The 25,640-nt window shown below is 39.5% G+C and overlaps 1 protein-coding gene and 3 long non-coding RNA genes across 9 annotated transcripts in view; 3 read left to right on the forward strand and 1 right to left on the reverse strand.

Moving 5' to 3' along the window:
• The window catches only part of LOC145437836 (sushi, von Willebrand factor type A, EGF and pentraxin domain-containing protein 1-like), a 132,890-nt gene that overhangs the window by 54,275 nt on the left and 52,975 nt on the right, over positions 1-25,640 (forward strand). The window lies entirely within an intron of this gene.
• Positions 123-23,244, forward strand: LOC145437873 (uncharacterized). Its single transcript, XR_013914763.1, has 2 exons — positions 123-1,990; positions 22,107-23,244. It is a non-coding gene; the product is annotated as an uncharacterized LOC145437873 (long non-coding RNA).
• LOC145437870 (uncharacterized) lies at positions 7,065-17,037 on the forward strand. The gene is made up of 2 exons (XR_013914760.1): positions 7,065-7,192; positions 16,932-17,037. It is a non-coding gene; the product is annotated as an uncharacterized LOC145437870 (long non-coding RNA).
• On the reverse strand, positions 7,135-17,107 carry LOC145437872 (uncharacterized). Its single transcript, XR_013914762.1, has 2 exons — positions 16,980-17,107; positions 7,135-7,240 (listed from the first exon to the last, which is right to left on the reverse strand). It is a non-coding gene; the product is annotated as an uncharacterized LOC145437872 (long non-coding RNA).

The raw sequence follows: 25,640 nt of genomic DNA on the forward strand, positions 1-25,640 counted from the left end.
TGGGGTTGTCCAAAATTTGGAAAATCTTGAAAAGTCTCCGTGATTGTGTCTCATTCTATAGATTATTGATGATAAACAACAATTAGCCTGAAAGAAGCTTACAGGAAAGCCGTTAAGATGAACAAACAACACCTGCTTCACAAAACCTTTTACAGCATGACTGCTTTATTGTGAACGAAGCGGCTGTAGCCTACATGCCGTGCTTTCATCGAGGAAAAGCAAAGGCGCTTATGCAAGTGGTGAACGAATTCCCCATTTAAGAATGGATACATCATCAGTGATTAAAAATAGAAAGCTTGACTATGACACTATACTTTGTGTGATCCTATTGTCTGAAAGCTTTGAACGAATTCACTTGGAATCCGCAGGTCCAATAAACATTAAAATGTTTCTTGTCATCGTCGATGCGCATTCGAAATATCCTTTCGTTAAGGTAATGAATATCGGTTCTACCACAACCTTGTGTGTAGTCAACGCTTTGAGGGAAGTCTTTTCTATGGAAGGCTTGCCCATAACAATTGTCACGGATGGCGGGCCGCAATTCACATCGAATGAATTCGATACGTTTTGTTCTAATTTGGCAATCAGCCATATCGAATCAACGTTTTTTCACCCTGCCTCGAACGGGGAAGCGGAGCGTTTCGTCCAGACTCTAAAAGCAGGATTGATGAAAAATTGCAACGGGGGAAAAGATCTCAACTTCGCGCTCCAAACACTTCTCGCTACTTACCGATGTGTACCGCACCCGGGGATGGACTGGAAAACGCCTGCCGAGATTTTGCATGGTCGGCAGCCGCGTGATTTGTTAAGTTTGTCCTCCCCCTTCCACTTCGGAAAATTGAAACCCGTTAGGCCTAGACAATCAGTCACTCATTTCGAGATTGGTTCCTCAGTTTACGCTCGCAGTTACCGAGGCGGACCAAAGTGGGTTGCTGGCGTGGTGACGGAAATACTGTAAAAACAGATCATGGGTATTGGAGAAGGCATAAGAACCAACTCCAACCACGCTTGATTTCAGCTGGCAATAATACAGCCACACAGGAAGTTGTTCAACCTCGGCAACCACAAGTTGAGCAGCCATTGGTCAGGAATAGGGCACAACGTCTTGTAGCTAGTCCTGCTCGAACGTCGGGCAGACGTTATCCGCTTAGACCAGTGGTTCCCAACGTGGGCGATATCGCCCCCCAGGGGGCGATTTGGCGGTCTAGGGGGGCGAAAATAACGAAGGGGGCGATAGGGGGCGATGGCGCGTTAAGACGGCTATATTGGAGTCGGGACCGTAATTACCGCACCCCAAACCCCCAATTGGGGGCAAAAATATATCGTGAATTGACAAAAATTGTGGTGTAATTTTTTAGAAATTCATGCAACTTATTCCAAAAATTTTCGCGCTGCGCGCGATTTTATATTTTCATATATTTTGACTTTGGGGTGCCCGTCCCCCAACATAAATACTCATGATTTATGGAAATGGGAGACTTCGGCGTCGGCCATTACTGCGCCACGACGCACCAAGACATATGAAGTTAGAGGTCATGTAACATGCGACTCCGAGAAGTGTGCCAGAACGATCAGCAGCGAGAAGATCTTGGCCGAAAAGGAATGCCCTTGTGCTGACCGAAAACTTCGATATGTATACTTATACATATATGTTTAATTGTCCATATGTGCCTCAATGGCAGGCGTCGAATGTTCCTGTCCTGGCGACCTTAACCCCATCAGGACAAATGCCATCCCGCAAAGAAAAATATATTTGCCAGTTAAGAAATACCAATTTCTAATCAAGTGCGTCTTTTAGTTTGATACCTTTTGACGATTTCCATATCTGCTGACATACCAGATATAGGAGGTCACGAGATAGCATCATTGTAACGAAGTCAATATAACAACGATTCCGCCTAATTTCGTGGCAAAGCGAACAACGTGATGGGAGTCGGTTTATCACCCTATATGGGAGCCCAAGACCAAGGTTTTTGGGGGCCTGACAGTAGTAGATATAGGCCGATTATAGGCAGCCAATGAGCGATCGCCACGTGTCCAGCCACGCCCACTTTCAAATTTAAATATTCCCGCGTATTTTTTTTTCAATTTTTTTGTTTCAGTGGATTATGAGAACGGTTACTCGCCGAGAATTGAACCGAGGACCTCACGACTCAGATATGAAAACACGCCTTCTCCTGGAGTCGAACCGAGAACCTCATGTCTTATAGACCACAACTGTAACCATTACACTACCGCGCTCGCTGAGAAATTCCGTCCGTACTGAACCTTTAAGGCCGAATGAAAACGGTTCCTCTCCCTGATTTGAACCGAGGACCCTATGACTTGTAGAACAGAACAGTAACCATTACACTATCGCGCTCGCTGCCAATCCCTGTCCGTATTGAAGGTTTTAAAAAAGGTTGTCTAATAAGGGGCAAGCATTGAAAACACATTTGTTATTGGCGCGACAATCACCATATATTTTTCGGGATATCCACATGATAATGGTCCCTATTGACCTCAGAAAAGGATTCAGGTCCATTTTCCGGCCTCAAGAAAGCTACCATTGAATTAGAGATGGCTACCGTACGCTTCCGAGCCCGCGCTCTCAATTGTTAGGCGAGGCGACGAGTGTACCAGTACCATTACAGACGTACAACGAACGATCAATGTAAGTGGCTCTGTAAATCATGAGCAATAATAAGCAACGAGTGTGCCATCAACATTATAGACGTACCAACGAGCATATTCAACTAGCATTGATGCTTTATCGATAGAGCGCAGTATGTGTAGCTGGATGCTAACCAATTCGCATTTAACAATGCGACCCGCGCACAATTATGTAGCCCGATTTTCGTTGAATATTGACGACCCCAATAAATCGAATGAGCTCTTTTCCGCAGACATCTATGACACAGCTGTCAGTCCAGTGGACACGAACTTGAGATTCCGTGGGGTTAAATTCCGCATCAAATAACATCAGAGCGCCTTTTCTCGCTTTCAGGATTTGGACTGATGCGTCCGGCCTATGTCGCAACACTAAAATATGTGGTAACACGAACCTGTGCACACGCACAGTTGTTATTTGTAGTGTCATCGTCGCCCGTCAATGCGATAAACTCCCAACGGCTGACACATTGGCCTTCAATCTAATACCAGCATAATTTTTGTAGGTCGAGAACAAGGGTAATTTAATTGCAACTAAAATGCCTGCGGCTTGTTTTGGCTCGAGTGTCGAATGCAACATATGAATCCATTCGCGTTACGCACTATAGCCTATTTAGGATGATGAGCCAAAACGCGTAGGCGAGGGCATGAAGATAATAACTAGCCTATATATTTAGAACAAATCAAGCATTGATTTCACGATAACGTATTCGTTATAACGTCATAAAAATTTAGCGAGTTTTATAAGCTGCTTATCCTCAATAACCAATTTGCGGAAATTAGTGAAGAAGTGGATTGTACAGATTCTTAGAACTGCACGACAATCTGGTTATAGATTTGCTGATGGTACCTGCTGCCAGCATCATAACTAAGCAACCTTTACTTACCCGTCAGCTAATGTCTTACTATGTAAAACATGCATTCTGCACGTTCTTCCGTATAGACGAACGTAATTTACCGATGTCCTAAATATTCAATTAATTCGGTTACTTTATGTGGCAGCTCATAATTTGAAATCAGCAACGACTTCATTACATTACAAGTCTTACAGTTTACGTTACTTCTTGCTCGTTTCTTTACTGCAAAAAGCATTTATATTCAACTCGTCGCATTTTAGATTGCTTCGAGTCGTGGCGGTAGTTATGAATAAGTTAATATTGTGCCTACTGCCCAGTGCACCTATAGATGCGGAATCTACTTAACACGCGCATGGATCGCTTATTTCAAATAAACCGCATAAAGTAATAAACGTGCTGGAGTTGTCAATCTAAAATCGCATTCATGATACGAAATAAGTCATTGTCATTTTGAATTTATGGGATGTTTATAAACTACCTTTGAAAATGCGCGGGCCCCGTAGTCAGGTTATTGCACCAGCAATAAAAAAATAACATAGTAAGTATATTCCGGGCGATAAAATATCATATATTTTTGAATACATTTCATCCATATCTACAAATATATCTTGATGCTATCGTGAGCCACTAAAATGTTGTCCGCATGCGATCCGCTTACCGTAGTTTGCTCATCCCTGGTTTTAATCATAATCTTTCGAGTAAGTTCTGTTCTGTTGGTAGGCAAGCCCTACCAGAGTATATTTTGATAAAGACAGGAGTAAATCGTTCTCGAGCACCAGAGAATAAGGGTAATTTAATTGCAACTAAGGTGCCTGCGGCTTGTTTTGGCTCGAGGGTTGAATGCAACATATGGATCCATTCGCGTGACGCACTATAGCCTATTTAGGATGATGAGCCAAAACGCGTAGGCGAGGAAATGGAGATAATAACTAGCCTATATATTTAGAGCAAATCAAGTATTGAATTTATGATAACGTATTCGTTATAACGTCATAAACATTTAGCGAGTTTTATAAGCTGCTTATCCTCAATAGGCCTAACCACTTTGTGGAAACTAGTGAAGAAGTGGATTGTACGGATTCTTAGAACAGCACGAGAATCTGGTTATAGATTTGCTTATGGTACCTGCTGACAGCATCATAACCATGCGACCTTTACTTACCCGTCAGCTAATGTCTTACTATGTAAAACTTGCTTTCTGCACGTTCTTCCGTGAAGACGAACGTAATTTACTGATGTCCTAAATATTTAATTAATTCGGTTACTTTATCTGGCAGCTCATAATTTGAAATCAGCAACGACTTCATTACATTACAAGTCTTACATTTTACGTTACTTCTTGATCGTTTCTTTACTGCAAAAAGCGTTTATATTCAACTCGTCGCATTTTAGATTGCTTCGAGTCGTGGCGGTAGTTATGAATAAGTTAATATTGTGCCTACTGTCCAGTGCACCTATAGATGCGGAATCTACTTAACACGCGCATGGATCGCTTATTCCAAATAAATCGCTTAAAGTAATAAACGTGCTGGAGTTGTCAATCTAAAATCACATTCATGATACGAAATAAGTCATTGCCATTTTGAATTTATGATATTTTTATAAACTACCTTTGAAAATGCGTGCGCCCCGAAGTCAGGTCATTGCACCAGCAATAAAAAAAAGTAACATAGTAAGTTTAATCAGGTCGATAAAATATTATATATTTTTTGAATACATTTCGTCCATATCTACAAATATATCTTGATGCTATCGTGAGCCACTAAAATGTTGTCCGCATACGATCCGCTAACTGTAGTTGGCTCATCCCTGGTTTTAATCATAATCTTTCAAGTGAGTTCTGTTGGTAGGCAAGCCCTACCAGAGTATATTTTGATAAATGCCGGAGTAAATCGTTATCGAGCCCCTTTCGTTAGCAACTTCTTCAGTAACACAAAATGGGTGACCAATCGCGACCTCTCGAAATAAATGAACAGCATGCAACATGAACAGGACATGAAGCTACGATGTCCGATAATTCCTTTCAATTAAAGTAGAAGTATATAGCTATTTCCGACCGAGTAAAACGTTACTCGCCATTGCGCTGTCGATAGTAGTGAGAAATGACATTCGTTTACTTTCGATAAATCCAACATACGGGCTCATGTCGAGGGCAATTTTTAGAACTCTAATATCGCATAGCCTAACTTGCAATATTTTTCGATTTATTTAGTCATGTTTTCCTTGCAATAGCCATTCAGCATCGCGAAAATTCATAGTAGCCTACAATTTAGAATAAACTGCTACCTTTCATCAAGGTCGTTGAAAAAGTACTTATCAACATTTAACTATCATGACATAGTAAACTTCTACTCAAGTAAGAGAAGTAGCGATTGTAAGATGATTAGAAAATTAGTATTACGGACCCAGTTTTGCCTAAAACCTAAATAACAACACGTTATCTGATCCCTTCCGAATCGCGAGATTGAATATCCCTGAAAAATGAATAATATTCATAATATCCACATTGCTATACATGAAATTTGCTCTGACATTGGCCATAGTGACCATTTAGAATTGGATATTCAAGGAGTCGATATTTCTTCGATGCGCCTAGTGCACTAATTCGAGTGCTGAAATCCGAATCGACTATGTTTGCTATAATGATTCGAGTCGAGTTGTAAATTTTAATTAGCAAGCACTGAAATTACAGTAATATAGTTATATGACCGATGCGAAATTTGGTAGCCATTTCCCCGGAATAGTAATCAATCCGAAACATTATGATAAATAGATAATGTTGAAGAAACATAAAAATATCATCAATGGTGTATGTATTATGAAACTGGAAGTATTGTATTTGCGGTAGACCGCAATTAGTTCCCAATTCGTAATTTCAACCGCATTGGTAGTTTATTCATAAAAATAAATCAACAAATACTTTGATGCTAGTTTCAAAATAACGTAAATCTCTTAATGAATTTTCCTTGAATAGTAATTAATCCGAAACATTATCATGCAAGGTCTGGGAAACATAAAAATATCATTAATGTGGTATGTATAGTGAAACAGGCAATATTTTCTTTGCGGTTACCAGAGAATATGTTCTAATTCGTAATTTCAACCCCATCATCAGTGTCTCATAATAATGAATTAGCAAATCCTTGGATCCTAATTTTCAAAGTAGCTTAGCTTAGATATCTGAATGAGCTCTGACTCGCTGTTATCTTCAAACCATGGAATTATTACGAGTATCACCATCGGTCACTGAAGAAAAGGATGATATTATATCCGGGGCATATTCCTTGGCCAGGAATTTTATCATGTACGAACTAGACGGACCAAGCGTTAAAGCAAATACGAATGCGGAGACAACCTTACGGCGAGTTGGTGATGAAATGTTCGAGCGACATCGAACTGTCGTAAACGCAATCTCTAAACGTCTCCGATACAGTATTGTTGAAGTCGATGAAAAATATGAAGAATATTCTGCGGATGAGCGGATGTTTCTGATGATAGCTGATGAAATTTTTAAAGATACCCAAGAAAATTGGGGTCGGATTGTATCTGTGTTTGTGCTGGGTAGCATTGTTGCTCGCAAAAACGAGGAAGAGCATCACGGTGATAATATAGAAGGTATCATACAGTCAGTCGGGAATTACATCGGTAGAAGAAGACGAAAGTGGATAGGGGAAAATGGAGGATGGGTAAGCGATTTTGCATGCCCTGATAAGGATTTGGGAATTATCGTTTAGCTTGAGGTACTGTGTATCTGCTCTCGAGAGCCCATCCCATCTATCGATAATGAAACTTAGCTTGCACTTCACAATTCGGTTTTCAATTCACATTTTGTCATAAGGCATATAAATTTACAGACTAAGCGCTCCGAGCTTTGAATTACCTAGCAAGTACGGTGACTTTCCTCTGCAAGATTAGGAACCCTTACATTTTTTTCTTTGTTTCAGGACAGTTTTGTAAGATTTTTGGATAACGCAGCTTTCGATGATAGCAAAGTTTGGAAGAGGCTCATGTTTGCCGGAATTGGACTGACGTCTATTGCAATGGCGATAACAAGATCATGGATACTCCTTGGCCATACATCATGTAATATTTTTTAAATAATATATTTCTTCGCCGTTTCATTACATCAATTTTCACTGTAGGACGGATGCAGTTTCTTCTGAGATTACATGAAAGATTGATCCATAAAACCGTCTTTATCTGGAACATTTCTATTCTTCAAATTTATCCAGCTACGTAAGGGAATTGTTAGGTTACCTAGCAAACGCCGCAGGTCATATTTGACCCAATTCCGACCATAGTTGCGACAGGGAGTTATGAAAGCTCAAAATTATCCATCTTTCTATGCCAAATATCGTTGGTTCTCCACGACCAAATATAGTGTTCTATAAATATTGTGTATATGGAACAGATATAAATGTGGCTATTTTGTTGTTATTTACGAAGAATACTTTGCTCAGTAATTAATTTCACGGGGATTCTAAACTTCAATACATACAAGTGAGCCAAGTTACATTTACCTGGGTTAACCTGTAGTGTTATGTAATTACCAACAATTTTACCAAGACGTAGCGAACACGATAAGTAATATGAAGTGAAGGAATAAGGGGGCCAAATCCCAATGTATAGATGCATATTTATGCGGAAATATCGTCTTACCGGACGAATGCAATTGTTTCCTTAAAGTGTTCCTGTCTACGCCATTCAAGCGCGGTAAGATCGGTTTGTGTTGGCGACATTCAGGATGATATTTCACGAAGCTCTGAATGGTAGTCACATATTCCTCGTCGATTCTTGTTCTATCGCTGTCACTGAGGTCGAATACCTTTAGCTGTTCATTGAATAATTGATTATTTGGCGGTTTAGATCAATTTCATAAACGAAATCTGAACTACATTGCTTTATTGAGAACCACGAGAGAGCAGGAAATAACTTACTGTAGCGCATCGCTTCCCCATCTCTTCGGTAAAATTCCTGATTTGCAATGAAAGCATCTTGCAATTACTCAGGTTGAATTCTTCAACGCGGGTTTTATGCAGGATTTCAGTTACTGTTTTGTAGCAGGAGGAAATGTCAGGATTTCTACTCAAATCCAGCGAATGCAGCTTAAACACAGTGTGATGTTCAAATATTTTACGACGCTACAAACAGCTCAGTTGCTGTAACAATGATATTTATCGACGGCAGAGCAATAATATCAATTTCTGCGCCTCATCGTAAAACTGGTGTAATACAGAAATTGATAAACGTCGATAGGATTTGAAGAAACTGCCGAAACTACCATTAATATGAATCAGACAATTATAACTGATGTCGAGATATTGGCGCTAAACGAATATGGGAAACTGACAATTTACGACCAGAATTAATCGGCGATGAAGACAAACATTACAAACTTATAACAGAGAAATGTTGATTAGCCAGTCACGTTATAATAGATTAGCGAAATGTCCTGAGATTAAAATAGCATTTCCGTGATTCCTCTTAAATGGACTCTTTGCAACCAGTCATAAAGAATATGACTATTGACATTACTACATTACTCACTACATTACTCAACATAAGGAATTTCAACTTGATCATGATCCATAAGTATTGATTGATGATACATCCTCTTATCACCTGTAGCATATGTGAATTATCGTGAATTCATGATCAGAAAATAAAATTATTATTCATTCTAATCAACATCCAATGTGTTTTGGTGTTGGACGATTTCAATATTTCGATAAGTCGGATAAAATGATGATACGTGGCATATATACTCAAGCAAGAAACTGCTCCAGTACCAACACCTCCACGTATATGCCAATAACATAAGACTGAATCATGCTAGTTTGCAGAGTTTAGTCAACCATTGTACAGTTTATGCGCTATGAGAATATCGAGTTAATCCAATTACATCATCATAAAGTTTATCCAAGAGTCATAACTATATTATTTTCCAGTATTGTATGGACTAAATTATCAGAAATAAACATCCAAAAAGTTTAAGCTTTGGTTTTTACTTTATAAGAATAATTTATATACTTTATGATAATCATGGTAGGGTACTTGTAATAACGAAGGTGTTTTTTAGCAACAAGCTATCATTAATTTCATCAATGACACAAGCTAATTGATAAATTTTGAAATTGACTGTAAGATATTAAGCTAATCGTCAGAGTCGACGGCAATAAAACTATTTTACTTGAGTAATATTTATCGCTACATAAATATCGTTACGCCTTCGGTACGATGTAAATAGTTGTCTCGTGCGGCATCCGTTGCGTGTCGTCACCCTTCGTACACCGTCGAGGAATAGGCTACCCGGCTCCGTTGACTTGTGACTATTTGTCGTAGACTTAAGTTGTGATATTGTAAGTTTCGAGGTTCTAAGATGGGTCCGTTCTGGTAAAAAGGAGTCCGCGAATACAATAAAGAGACAATCCTGAGGATGCCGCCCGCCCCGCTCTGGGTTCGGGGCCAATAATAGGGATTAAATAGAGGCGGGCGGCATCCTCAGGATTGTCTCTTTATTGTATTCGCGGACTCCTTTTTACCAGAACGGACCCATCTTAGAACCTCGAAACTTACAATATCACAACTTAAGTCTACGACAAATAGTCACAAGTCAACGGAGCCGGGTAGCCTATTCCTCGACGGTGTACGAAGGGTGACGACACGCAACGGATGCCGCACGAGACAACTATTTACATCGTACCGAAGGCGTAACGATATTTATGTAGCGATAAATATTACTCAAGTAAAATAGTTTTATTGCCGTCGACTCTGACGATTAGCTTAATATCTTACAGTCAATTTCAAAATTTATCAATTAGCTTGTGTCATTGATGAAATTAATGATAGCTTGTTGCTAAAAAACACCTTCGTTATTACAAGTACCCTACCATGATTATCATAAAGTATATAAATTATTCTTATAAAGTAAAAACCAAAGCTTAAACTTTTTGGATGTTTATTTCTGATAATTTAGTCCATACAATACTGGAAAATAATATAGTTATGACTCTTGGATAAACTTTATGATGATGTAATTGGATTAACTCGATATTCTCATAGCGCATAAACTGTACAATGGTTGACTAAACTCTGCAAACTAGCATGATTCAGTCTTATGTTATTGGCATATACGTGGAGGTGTTGGTACTGGAGCAGTTTCTTGCTTGAGTATATATGCCACGTATCATCATTTTATCCGACTTATCGAAATATTGAAATCGTCCAACACCAAAACACATTGGATGTTGATTAGAATGAATAATAATTTTATTTTCTGATCATGAATTCACGATAATTCACATATGCTACAGGTGATAAGAGGATGTATCATCAATCAATACTTATGGATCATGATCAAGTTGAAATTCCTTATGTTGAGTAATGTAGTGAGTAATGTAGTAATGTCAATAGTCATATTCTTTATGACTGGTTGCAAAGAGTCCATTTGAGAGGAATCACGGAAATGCTATTTTAATCTCAGGACATTTCGCTAATCTATTATAACGTGACTGGCTAATCAACATTTCTCTGTTATAAGTTTGTAATGTTTGTCTTCATCGCCGATTAATTCTGGTCGTAAATTGTCAGTTTCCCATATTCGTTTAGCGCCAATATCTCGACATCAGTTATAATTGTCTGATTCATATTAATGGTAGTTTCGGCAGTTTCTTCAAATCCTATCGACGTTTATCAATTTCTGTATTACACCAGTTTTACGATGAGGCGCAGAAATTGATATTATTGCTCTGCCGTCGATAAATATCATTGTTACAGCAACTGAGCTGTTTGTAGCGTCGTAAAATATTTGAACATCACACTGTGTTTAAGCTGCATTCGCTGGATTTGAGTAGAAATCCTGACATTTCCTCCTGCTACAAAACAGTAACTGAAATCCTGCATAAAACCCGCGTTGAAGAATTCAACCTGAGTAATTGCAAGATGCTTTCATTGCAAATCAGGAATTTTACCGAAGAGATGGGGAAGCGATGCGCTACAGTAAGTTATTTCCTGCTCTCTCGTGGTTCTCAATAAAGCAATGTAGTTCAGATTTCGTTTATGAAATTGATCTAAACCGCCTAATAATCAATTATTCAATGAACAGCTAAAGGTATTCGACCTCAGTGACAGCGATAGAACAAGAATCGACGAGGAATATGTGACTACCATTCAGAGCTTCGTGAAATATCATCCTGAATGTCGCCAACACAAACCGATCTTACCGCGCTTGAATGGCGTAGACAGGAACACTTTAGGGAAACAATTGCATTCGTCCGGTAAGACGATATTTCCGCATAAATATGCATCTATACATTGGGATTTGGCCCCCTTATTCCTTCACTTCATATCAGTGATGAGCGGATGTTGGATTTTGAGAATCCGAATCCGTCCAACAGTTTTGGTGTCTGCGGAACTATCCGTCCGACTCCGGATAATCTCATCCAACTATCCGAATTTATCCGGAAATCTCCTCCAAGAATCCGAAAAATCCTTATCGAATAATGATATCGCAGAATATCAATTGTAAAGCTGAGCTTAGTTACAGTTCTGCACTAGAAGATCACGAATTGTATCTATGGAATGAACAAAAATTGGAATTTCATTTATAGGAAAGTTACCGCAAAGAAACAACGCTACTAATTTGAAGTAAGTGTGCGAATGAAAGTGGTATCTCGATCAAAAGCAAATGTAAAATGACAAAGATTATTAGGCCATGGCCATATGTAACAATCAGGCATTTAACCATATCACCCAATATATATCAAGAAGTAATAGTAGCAAGTTGGGACCATGGAATTTCACAATCGGGAGATGGTCAATATTAGATGCAGATAAGGCACATTTTGCCCACAAGTGCTGGAAGGCGTGAAGGCCTGTTTAGTAGCAACTTGCTGATGCTCATAATACCTTTGGTCAATCAGTTCAAAGCATCGAGCATGACGCTTATAGTCGTGTCACACAAAATGTGAATAATAGCACCATCCTGATTCCTGAATGTCCCACAATCTGTCCAAATTTCCTCTCCAGTAGCTGGTTAGTAGTTGTCTTGTCGACTTGTTTATTGGACCAGAAGAAACTCATCTTCAACTGTGCTGTATCCTTACCCTTTTGGATATGGTTTGTAAGATTCATTGTGCCACTTGATAACGTGTGGTGTTTCACTTGAACATAGACATTATAGCATTCAGCAGAGCCAGTGTCCCATAAATCCGGATGCAATCTCTCTGCACTCCACTCTGGCTGTGCTATCTCTCAAGACGTCGACTTTCTTCAATCCATTATAATTGAGAAACGAAACTCCGACAGTACGGAATCATAGCTCAAATCGACACTCAGACGAGGAGTTTGACAACATTCAAGGTCTTCAAATAATGCAATGCACATTATGCACTAGTTGATGGAGCTTCACTCAAGAGATATGACGCATCACTAACGTACTGATCAACGCTCCTTGGCGTTGACTTTCAAACTGTTTACATGGTCTCTCGTTGAAATCATATGGAAAAGCACCATAATCACGCCAAATTCTTTTTTCACAATTCTTCAACTGAAATCAAATTTACTTAAACAGACCATTGCTTGACAAAAAAACTAACAGCTTTTTCTTGTATGGCTCAGTGGTTCTGGATGATTGATTCCGTCAATCATATTGGAGAAAATATACGGCCGTAAACCAAACTTTACGCTGATTGGTCGAGAGACAATGGCCATGGATACGACGCAGCAACGGAGGACGCTGCATTTACCTAAGCCTAGTTGGCACTACGATGTATTCCTATAGCCGTCTAGACTGTATAAAAACGACAAGATTACAGTTAAATGTTTATTTCGTCATCAATATTAAAATTAGGAAAGAAAATTAAAAATTTAGTAACGTATACTAAAATAAAATGCCGAAATACTGCTGAGTATATAATGCAGTGCTACCAATGGCAATGAACTGGGGAAGAACAGATTTTTCCATTCATTTCCTTCCAACGCAAAGGCCAGGAAGGCTTGGGAATGCAGAGTAAGAAGACAGGATTTCAATCCTACTTCCAGAAGCTTCATTTGCTCCTCATCGCCGACCTCACTGCAGTTGCAGTGACTTAAAAAGCCCAGAAATCACAGTGAGCCAAGATACAAGTCGGCAGCTATTGACCCGATGAATCGCGTAAATGCATTAAATGCATTGATCAGTTCAAATACTGTCATGTCGTGGAGCACAAAGCCTTAAACAGACTAAAAGCACCACTGTTGTGTACAATAATAATAATAATAATAATTTGCTCCCACCACTTTTGCAAGGAAGATTCTGCTGCTAGTGCATTATAGATACACCAATACAGTCACGTCTAAAGAGAGGTGCGATTCCCAGTCGCAATCTCCGTGGTGAAGCAGAAGATATGCGCATTGCAAAGAGGCGGACCCTGAACTCCATGCCGTGTCAACTGTCTTCCTCCAATGTTGCGGATGCTGCACATGCAAATCTTACATTGTTATCGGGTGATCATGATTTAGAATCGCCATCGTGTAGTCTTGAAATGGAATCTTCAAATCCATCACCTGAATCTTAGGGTTTTGGTAGGGTTTTGGAGTGCTTTGAGGGAAACAAGACAGCAGATAGCCTACTCCATATGCAACATCTCTTTTCAAATCACTTCACGGACAGTACAGTATGAACAGGTATTCAATATCGTGGGGGTTATTGCACGAAGAAAGGGCCATTCAAGACTACTAAGCATCACTCATGTGAATGTAGCAAAGATCGGTCTTGTTCTTTTTCCATATGGATATCTGGGTGCTTCACATGATAGAGTGATTCTAGCTGAGCAGACCTCATCCGCACTGGTGTGCTTGAGGTATCGTAACAGCACATGCGATGAGCTCATGAAATTTGAACGTGAGCAGAAATCACAGAAAATTAGTTTATATTTGACTGCTGCTATAGATAATTACAAGTAAACCACTCTTATTGGCTTCAAATTCAGGCCCAAATGTATGTCACAAATAGTCCTGCCTTCTTATACTCTGCATTCCCAAGCCTTCCTGTCTGTTCTTCCCCAGTTCATTGTCATTGGTGGCACTGCATTCATAAACACAGCAGTATTTCGGCATTATATTTCAGTATATGTTATTAAATATTTTATTTCCTTTCCTAATTTTATTATGGATAAAGAAATAAACATTTGACTGTAATCTTGTCGTTTTTATACAGTCTACACGGCTATAGGAATACATCGTAGTGCCGACGATAAGTTTAGGTAAATGCAGCGTCCTCCGTTGCTGCGTCGTATGCATGGCCATTGTCTCTCGACCAATCAGCGTAAAGTTTGGTTTACGGCCGTATAGCAGCTGAAGGAAGGGAAGAGTAAGCAGGACAGTTGAGTAGGTTTGCTTTCGTTGTAACGGTATATAGGATTTCTGGATTTTATAGCCTTGTTATATGTTATTAGTGTGCCTTAGTATGATATGCATGTATCTTGAATGATTTCAAAGAGGCTGGTAGGCTGCTGTATCGTCAATAAATCATTATATTAATTATCATACATTTTATCTATATATCTTCTTACATAATTTTCTATATAATTATCTGACTCCAGAAAGTTACTTGTACATGTTTGTATGCATATTCTTATTTGGTTGACCGGGCTGCAAGTGTGTGAATAGCTGTTAACTCGATGTGCCAAGCTGACAAGAAGTCCAAGTCCACACTGGGAATACCTTCTCACAGAATGGAGTTATTACATTGTTGAACGTCATCAGGATATATTCCGTTATGATCATGAACTGCTGAAAGACTCATGGTAGCCAAAGATTGTGCCATAGCACAAGCACCGCTGTATAGTGTTGATCGAAAAGGTATCATACAGCTACTGTGGCAGCATGAAAATCATTAATGCTACAAGTACGCAAAGAGGGATTTGACTTACCGCTATATTAATCTACAGAAGACTGCCACAACAACAATTTGAGGATTCTAGAAATTGTATGCCCTATTGTGTTAAAAACTACATGTGAAGGCGAGAAGCAAACGCAGTTTTGTGACTGGTGTTGAAACTATACCTTCAATTTTGCGAACTTCAGACACTGCTCTGCGAGAATACCGTACTGATGATAACCATGTCAGGCGAGCTCATGTCCAATCATACCATCTTTTATCAGTTCACATATTATATATCGTTGGACTGGCAAGTATGGTATACTTTATGTGTTTTAGCTAATAAATCTGATAACATGGCTGATCTTATAGTATTGTCTATTCTTGAATGGTTAGAATGGTAGTGGCAATAGTTGATCTATATTATCTTGGACTCTTGACAAACATTTTTAGACTGCTACCAGTCATATCGCAAGGTGTCAGCTGTCTGTATTTGGTTATTGAATTGATGACTTCTTTCTATAGGCCTGTAATCAAATCTCACATAAGGTTACAACTATCCGGAAATATCCTATCAAAAGTTACAACTATCCGACAATATCCGAAAAAATATTTGTGATAATATCCGAGTCCTATCCGACTGCCACAAAATCGTCTAATATCCGGTCCGAATGCCATCCGAGTCCGTCCGATGCTCATCACTGCTTCATATTACTTATCGTGTTCGCTACGTCTTGGTAAAATTGTTGGTAATTACATAACACTACAGGTTAACCCAGGTAAATGTAACTTGGCTCACTTGTATGTATTGAAGTTTAGAATCCCCGTGAAATTAATTACTGAGCAAAGTATTCTTCGTAAATAACAACAAAATAGCAACATTTATATCTGTTCCATATACACAATATTTATAGAACACGATATTTGGTCGTGGAGAACCAACGATATTTGGCATAGAAAGATGGATAATTTTGAGCTTTCATAACTCCCTGTCGCAACTATGGTCGGAATTGGGTCAAATATGACCTGCGGCGTTTGCTAGGTAACCTAACAATTCCCTTACGTAGCTGGATAAATTTGAAGAATAGAAATGTTCCAGATAAAGACGGTTTTATGGATCAATCTTTCATGTAATCTCAGAAGAAACTGCATCCGTCCTACAGTGAAAATTGATGTAATGAAACGGCGAAGAAATATATTATTTAAAAAATATTACATGATGTATGGCCAAGGAGTATCCATGATCTTGTTATCGCCATTGCAATAGACGTCAGTCCAATTCCGGCAAACATGAGCCTCTTCCAAACTTTGCTATCATCGAAAGCTGCGTTATCCAAAAATCTTACAAAACTGTCCTGAAACAAAGAAAAAAATGTAAGGGTTCCTAATCTTGCAGAGGAAAGTCACCGTACTTGCTAGGTAATTCAAAGCTCGGAGCGCTTAGTCTGTAAATTTATATGCCTTATGACAAAATGTGAATTGAAAACCGAATTGTGAAGTGCAAGCTAAGTTTCATTATCGATAGATGGGATGGGCTCTCGAGAGCAGATACACAGTACCTCAAGCTAAACGATAATTCCCAAATCCTTATCAGGGCATGCAAAATCGCTTACCCATCCTCCATTTTCCCCTATCCACTTTCGTCTTCTTCTACCGATGTAATTCCCGACTGACTGTATGATACCTTCTATATTATCACCGTGATGCTCTTCCTCGTTTTTGCGAGCAACAATGCTACCCAGCACAAACACAGATACAATCCGACCCCAATTTTCTTGGGTATCTTTAAAAATTTCATCAGCTATCATCAGAAACATCCGCTCATCCGCAGAATATTCTTCATATTTTTCATCGACTTCAACAATACTGTATCGGAGACGTTTAGAGATTGCGTTTACGACAGTTCGATGTCGCTCGAACATTTCATCACCAACTCGCCGTAAGGTTGTCTCCGCATTCGTATTTGCTTTAACGCTTGGTCCGTCTAGTTCGTACATGATAAAATTCCTGGCCAAGGAATATGCCCCGGATATAATATCATCCTTTTCTTCAGTGACCGATGGTGATACTCGTAATAATTCCATGGTTTGAAGATAACAGCGAGTCAGAGCTCATTCAGATATCTAAGCTAAGCTACTTTGAAAATTAGGATCCAAGGATTTGCTAATTCATTATTATGAGACACTGATGATGGGGTTGAAATTACGAATTAGAACATATTCTCTGGTAACCGCAAAGAAAATATTGCCTGTTTCACTATACATACCACATTAATGATATTTTTATGTTTCCCAGACCTTGCATGATAATGTTTCGGATTAATTACTATTCAAGGAAAATTCATTAAGAGATTTACGTTATTTTGAAACTAGCATCAAAGTATTTGTTGATTTATTTTTATGAATAAACTACCAATGCGGTTGAAATTACGAATTGGGAACTAATTGCGGTCTACCGCAAATACAATACTTCCAGTTTCATAATACATACACCATTGATGATATTTTTATGTTTCTTCAACATTATCTATTTATCATAATGTTTCGGATTGATTACTATTCCGGGGAAATGGCTACCAAATTTCGCATCGGTCATATAACTATATTACTGTAATTTCAGTGCTTGCTAATTAAAATTTACAACTCGACTCGAATCATTATAGCAAACATAGTCGATTCGGATTTCAGCACTCGAATTAGTGCACTAGGCGCATCGAAGAAATATCGACTCCTTGAATATCCAATTCTAAATGGTCACTATGGCCAATGTCAGAGCAAATTTCATGTATAGCAATGTGAATATTATGAATATTATTCATTTTTCAGGGATATTCAATCTCGCGATTCGGAAGGGATCAGATAACGTGTTGTTATTTAGGTTTTAGGCAAAACTGGGTCCGTAATACTAATTTTCTAATCATCTTACAATCGCTACTTCTCTTACTTGAGTAGAAGTTTACTATGTCATGATAGTTAAATGTTGATAAGTACTTTTTCAACGACCTTGATGAAAGGTAGCAGTTTATTCTAAATTGTAGGCTACTATGAATTTTCGCGATGCTGAATGGCTATTGCAAGGAAAACATGACTAAATAAATCGAAAAATATTGCAAGTTAGGCTATGCGATATTAGAGTTCTAAAAATTGCCCTCGACATGAGCCCGTATGTTGGATTTATCGAAAGTAAACGAATGTCATTTCTCACTACTATCGACAGCGCAATGGCGAGTAACGTTTTACTCGGTCGGAAATAGCTATATACTTCTACTTTAATTGAAAGGAATTATCGGACATCGTAGCTTCATGTCCTGTTCATGTTGCATGCTGTTCATTTATTTCGAGAGGTCGCGATTGGTCACCCATTTTGTGTTACTGAAGAAGTTGCTAACGAAAGGGGCTCGATAACGATTTACTCCGGCATTTATCAAAATATACTCTGGTAGGGCTTGCCTACCAACAGAACTCACTTGAAAGATTATGATTAAAACCAGGGATGAGCCAACTACAGTTAGCGGATCGTATGCGGACAACATTTTAGTGGCTAACGATAGCATCAAGATATATTTGTAGATATGGACGAAATGTATTCAAAAAATATATAATATTTTATCGACCTGATTAAACTTACTATGTTACCTTTTTTTATTGCTGGTGCAATGACCTGACTTCGGGGCGCACGCATTTTCAAAGGTAGTTTATAAAAATATCATAAATTCAAAATGGCAATGACTTATTTCGTATCATGAATGTGATTTTAGATTGACAACTCCAGCACGTTTATTACTTTAAGCGATTTATTTGGAATAAGCGATCCATGCGCGTGTTAAGTAGATTCCGCATCTATAGGTGCACTGGACAGTAGGCACAATATTAACTTATTCATAACTACCGCCACGACTCGAAGCAATCTAAAATGCGACGAGTTGAATATAAACGCTTTTTGCAGTAAAGAAACGATCAAGAAGTAACGTAAAATGTAAGACTTGTAATGTAATGAAGTCGTTGCTGATTTCAAATTATGAGCTGCCAGATAAAGTAACCGAATTAATTAAATATTTAGGACATCAGTAATTTACGTTCGTCTTCACGGAAGAACGTGCAGAAAGCAAGTTTTACATAGTAAGACATTAGCTGACGGGTAAGTAAAGGTCGCATGGTTATGATGCTGTCAGCAGGTACCATAAGCAAATCTATAACCAGATTCTCGTGCTGTTCTAAGAATCCGTACAATCCACTTCTTCACTAGTTTCCACAAAGTGGTTAGGCCTATTGAGGATAAGCAGCTTATAAAACTCGCTAAATGTTTATGACGTTATAACGAATACGTTATCATAAATTCAATACTTGATTTGCTCTAAATATATAGGCTAGTTATTATCTCCATTTCCTCGCCTACGCGTTTTGGCTCATCATCCTAAATAGGCTATAGTGCGTCACGCGAATGGATCCATATGTTGCATTCAACCCTCGAGCCAAAACAAGCCGCAGGCACCTTAGTTGCAATTAAATTACCCTTATTCTCTGGTGCTCGAGAACGATTTACTCCTGTCTTTATCAAAATATACTCTGGTAGGGCTTGCCTACCAACAGAACAGAACTTACTCGAAAGATTATGATTAAAACCAGGGATGAGCAAACTACGGTAAGCGGATCGCAGGCGGACAACATTTTAGTGGCTCACGATAGCATCAAGATATATTTGTAGATATGGATGAAATGTATTCAAAAATATATAATATTTTATCGCCCGGAATATACTTACTATGTTATTTTTTTATTGCTGGTGCAATAACCTGACTACGGGGCCCGCGCATTTTCAAAGGTAGTTTATAAACATCCCATAAATTCAAAATGACAATGACTTATTTCGTATCATGAATGCGATTTTAGATTGACAACTCCAGCACGTTTATTACTTTATGCGGTTTATTTGAAATAAGCGATCCATGCGCGTGTTAAGTAGATTCCGCATCTATAGGTGCACTGGGCAGTAGGCACAATATTAACTTATTCATAACTACCGCCACGACTCGAAGCAATCTAAAATGCGACGAGTTGAATATAAATGCTTTTTGCAGTAAAGAAACGAGCAAGAAGTAACGTAAACTGTAAGACTTGTAATGTAATGAAGTCGTTGCTGATTTCAAATTATGAGCTGCCACATAAAGTAACCGAATTAATTGAATATTTAGGACATCGGTAAATTACGTTCGTCTATACGGAAGAACGTGCAGAATGCATGTTTTACATAGTAAGACATTAGCTGACGGGTAAGTAAAGGTTGCTTAGTTATGATGCTGGCAGCAGGTACCATCAGCAAATCTATAACCAGATTGTCGTGCAGTTCTAAGAATCTGTACAATCCACTTCTTCACTAATTTCCGCAAATTGGTTATTGAGGATAAGCAGCTTATAAAACTCGCTAAATTTTTATGACGTTATAACGAATACGTTATCGTGAAATCAATGCTTGATTTGTTCTAAATATATAGGCTAGTTATTATCTTCATGCCCTCGCCTACGCGTTTTGGCTCATCATCCTAAATAGGCTATAGTGCGTAACGCGAATGGATTCATATGTTGCATTCGACACTCGAGCCAAAACAAGCCGCAGGCATTTTAGTTGCAATTAAATTACCCTTGTTCTCGACCTACAAAAATTATGCTGGTATTAGATTGAAGGCCAATGTGTCAGCCGTTGGGAGTTTATCGCATTGACGGGCGACGATGACACTACAAATAACAACTGTGCGTGTGCACAGGTTCGTGTTACCACATATTTTAGTGTTGCGACATAGGCCGGACGCATCAGTCCAAATCCTGAAAGCGAGAAAAGGCGCTCTGATGTTATTTGATGCGGAATTTAACCCCACGGAATCTCAAGTTCGTGTCCACTGGACTGACAGCTGTGTCATAGATGTCTGCGGAAAAGAGCTCATTCGATTTATTGGGGTCGTCAATATTCAACGAAAATCGGGCTACATAATTGTGCGCGGGTCGCATTGTTAAATGCGAATTGGTTAGCATCCAGCTACACATACTGCGCTCTATCGATAAAGCATCAATGCTAGTTGAATATGCTCGTTGGTACGTCTATAATGTTGATGGCACACTCGTTGCTTATTATTGCTCATGATTTACAGAGCCACTTACATTGATCGTTCGTTGTACGTCTGTAATGGTACTGGTACACTCGTCGCCTCGCCTAACAATTGAGAGCGCGGGCTCGGAAGCGTACGGTAGCCATCTCTAATTCAATGGTAGCTTTCTTGAGGCCGGAAAATGGACCTGAATCCTTTTCTGAGGTCAATAGGGACCATTATCATGTGGATATCCCGAAAAATATATGGTGATTGTCGCGCCAATAACAAATGTGTTTTCAATGCTTGCCCCTTATTAGACAACCTTTTTTAAAACCTTCAATACGGACAGGGATTGGCAGCGAGCGCGATAGTGTAATGGTTACTGTTCTGTTCTACAAGTCATAGGGTCCTCGGTTCAAATCAGGGAGAGGAACCGTTTTCATTCGGCCTTAAAGGTTCAGTACGGACGGAATTTCTCAGCGAGCGCGGTAGTGTAATGGTTACAGTTGTGGTCTATAAGACATGAGGTTCTCGGTTCGACTCCAGGAGAAGGCGTGTTTTCATATCATTTTTAAATTTGAAAGTGGGCGTGGCTGGACACGTGGCGATCGCTCATTGGCTGCCTATAATCGGCCTATATCTACTACTCCTGACGAAGTGCTGTTTCGTTCCTGCCCACGAGTTACGCCCGAAGATGTTTAATTATTATTTAGGGGTGTCCTACCTTTTCCAACACACCACACTCAGATCTACCGGTAAATCTGATCACGTGAGCAGAAAGAGGATGAAAAAATTGATAGCAATAGGCCTATATATGCAATTCCCGACCATATTGACCGATTCAAACATGAATTATATAAATTTGTGGCACTTCGCGCGTTTAGGCGAAATACGGTGACTTACCAGACAGCACATTAAATAGGGTATAGCTGATATGTAGCGAAAAAAAAACACTGGCTGACAGGGGTCTGAGGTGGTTTATCACCCTATCGGGCCAAAGACCAACGTTTTAGGGGGGTGACGAAGTGCTGTTTTTAGGTTCCCAATATTTGTGGGGGCGATGATCGGTGTGGATCTTCAAAGGGGGGCGATGAGTCGAAAAAGGTTGGGAACCACTAGCTTAGACTTAGAAAACAAACTGAGTTCTATCGGCCAACGTAAACTACCTTGTACTCCTAACTTACAGGGGAGGACTGTTATGTTCGTACATTTTACGTTGGTTTCGTTTGTTTCCTATTAGTCTAGGATTAGTAATTAGGCTACCGCCAATCAGGGCCGTAACAGCACTTCGTCAGCCCCCCCCCAAAAACTTTGGTCTTGGCCCCCCATAGGGTTATAGACCTAACTTCTGGGGGCCTTCGCCCCCAGACCCCCCTCCGGCGATGCACTGTTTACCGCTATTTATCATCATCATTTGGAGTTTGTTTGGTGGGTCAGCTTTTGTCGCCTAAGCGCGCGAAGCGCGGAAAAATTTATAGAATTCATTATTGAATCGGTCAGTATGATCGGGAATTGCCTATATTGTCATCAAATTTTATCTTCTCTCTGCTCACGTAATCAGATTTGCCGGTGGAGCTGAGTGAGGTGTGTTTGAAAAGGTAGGACCACTCCATTAATAATTAAACATCTTCAGGCGTATACCCGTTGGCAGGAACGAAACAGCACCTCGTCAGGCCCCCAAAAACGTGGGTCTTGGGCTCCCATAGGGTGATAAAACGACCCCCCCCCCATCACGTTGTTCGCGTTTGTCACGAAATCAACTGTACTGTATTGTGAGCCAGCGCGAAGCGCGAAAATTTTCGATAATTTATGATAAAATCGGTCAATAATCAGATAGGCGATTGCATATATATTATGCTATCAATTTATTTTCCTCTCTACTCACGTAATTAGATTTACCGGTAGAGTGAAGTGTCTTGAAAACGGGGTGGCCCGTAAATAATAATTAAACATCTTCTGGCGGGCGGACCCGTTGGTATGACTTCGTTACATGATGTTATTTCGTGACTTCCAGTCTGCTATATCAAAACATATAGAATCGCCCAAACGTAGGCTTCTGAACTAAGAGACGCACACGATTTCAAATTGGTATTTCTTCACTGGCATGAATTTTTTCCCATCGGGATGGTATTTGTCTTGTGAGGTTCAGATTGCAAAGACAGGAACATTCGACGTCTGTCATTTAGGAGCCTATGTACAATTAAACCTATGTGTATTTTATATATAGAACGCCGTCTTCGGTCAGCATAAGGGCATAGACCTTTTCGGCCAAGGTTTTCTCGCTGCCGATCGTTCTGGCACACTTCTTGGAGTCGCATGTTATATGGCCTAAAACTTGATTGTACTTGGTGGGTCGTAGCGCGGTAATGGCCTAATACCCAATAATAAAGATAAATGGCTTCTTGAATTCGCGAAAAAATTTTGAAAATTTGGCATGAATTTTCAAAAAATACTTTATGATTTATGCTAATTCACGAAATAATTTTGGGCCCCCTTCGAGCTCGGGCCCCCCCCCAATTGGGGGGTTTGGGGTGCGGCAGTTACGCTGCTGCCGCCAATCATCATTTCCTCGTGTGTCGTGCTTCGTATTTATACCCTGTGTTCTGTTGTCTATTGGTCTTTCGTTTAACTGCACTCTGGATCGTATCGCTTGTCCTAAAGTTATTCTGCTGTATAATATACTGATTCCGTATTGCAACCTAGTCGTATCGAGTTATTGTTCAAACAAGATCAAGAACATAACATAACAAGCCCCCCACCCCCCAGAAGTTGCATCGATTACCCTATGGTGGGCCTAAAATCATTGTTTATTTGGGCGGGAAGGGGCTGAAAACATGTGCTTTCGGTCCCGGTTACACAACACACAGCCACATACTTCTGAACCCGTTCGTGACCACCTCTGGTCTATGAGCAAAGCTTTGCTAGTGTGACGTCATAAATCATCTTAAAATGCACTAGTTGGCGCTAAAGAGTGTCCGGAATTTGGGTCACAGAAATATGGTAACCCTAAACTAGTTCACCAATATCGAATTCGAATCCATTGGGTATAGCTGGTGAGAAGTGGATTTCTGTTGATAAGGTCACGACATGCGCTCATTTCTGCAGCTACGTCTGAACAAATCGCACCATTTCCAGATTAAATTTGACTATATGGCTTGATATTAACGAGCGCAGTAACGGTAATAAAACATTACGTCACTGTTTAAATGCTGTATCATGTGTACAATGTACAATATTGTACATTGCAATGACATTGCATTCTCGTGCGGATATGACGTCATCGACAGAAGACACGAAGTTATTATTACGTCACAGGACTTTGCATACCCCCACAAAATGACGGTTCCTTGCGATCGCTACAACCGAGTCATAGCTGCCGGAGCAGTGGTATCAATGAGCTCCGGAGCTTGGAGCCGGAGCTAATTCATCGTAGAAGAGAGCTCCGGAGTCAGAGCTGGAGCAGTTTAAAATTTACGATTGCTCCAAATCCTTGTTGCTCGGTAACATTATGAACTGAGAGAGTAAATCACCGTTTCTTTATTGTAATCGCGTCGTAGCCTATAGCACTCTGGGTGATTTCTCGGCTTTGCGAACAACAGATCTGGATCTAGGGAGTTTGGGGTCGATATGGAGATGAAAGTCACGCCTCATTGAATTTGAAGTACAAGATCAAGTTGACGATAGAAAATCACCCCAAGCCCGGTTTAGTAAGTTTGTACGGGGTTGGATACATAGCAAGAGAAAGCAAGCCACGTTGCTTCAAGCTTTTTAAATGGAAGTAGGGGCTCGAATGTCTATGAACCTAATTTCCAGGCCCTGACCCCGACATTACGGAAATGAGTCATATGATGTTTCATATTTCGATATCTGACGAACAATATGGACTACGATCATGGTTGGCAGCTTGCTCGAGACCTAGCAACAACGGCTACGCACCATAGTGATGAGTAGGGCGATTTTTTTTTTGACCTAAAAAACGAAAGATTTTGACCTAAAAAATCTAAATTTTGACATTTTTTGACCTTAAAAAACTAAATTTTGACCAAATTTTGACCTAACGTATGCAAATTAGGTGTTTTCCCAAAAAATGTTACAATTTTACTACTTATCCTCATTTCTGGTTTGAATTGTTTGTCCTTACGAAGTAGTTTTCCCTGAAAAACTTGTTTGACTCAAAAACTGACAAATTTTT

The sequence above is a fragment of the Botryllus schlosseri genome, chromosome 4, assembly GCF_051294905.1.
Source record: "Botryllus schlosseri isolate E-star chromosome 4, Bs_hap1, whole genome shotgun sequence".
NCBI classification, from domain to species: Eukaryota; Metazoa; Chordata; class Ascidiacea; order Stolidobranchia; family Styelidae; genus Botryllus; species Botryllus schlosseri.